Raw genomic sequence first — 380 nt, forward strand, 5'->3', positions numbered from 1 at the left:
CCTACACCTTTTTCTACTGTCATAGTCTAATTTCTAACTTTTTTGAATGTTTGTGAAATAGCTGTCTTTCTGAATAGGGGTTTCTGTGTCCTCTGTTCTTTTTTTACAGAAACACACTACTGTGTGGAGTGTTTTGGCTGGGAAATGGGATGCTGCAGCTTTAAGAGCTTTTTCCAATTTATAACAGTGTTTCTTATCCCCCCCCTTTTTTTTGCCTGCAGGCAGGGGAAGAGTCTGTACAGTATTTATTTTGTTTCAATTTTACTTTGAAATTTGTAAGTTTCTATAAGTAGCTCACAGTTTGGGAGGACAAGTGGCTTGGTTAAATTTGTATTTGACAATAGTTTCCACTTTCTGTACCTTAAAATACTGAAATTAAA

This window comes from Gekko japonicus, unplaced genomic scaffold, assembly GCF_001447785.1.
Source record: "Gekko japonicus isolate JY-2015 unplaced genomic scaffold, Gekko_japonicus_V1.1 scaffold515, whole genome shotgun sequence".
Classification (NCBI taxonomy): domain Eukaryota; kingdom Metazoa; phylum Chordata; class Lepidosauria; order Squamata; family Gekkonidae; genus Gekko; species Gekko japonicus.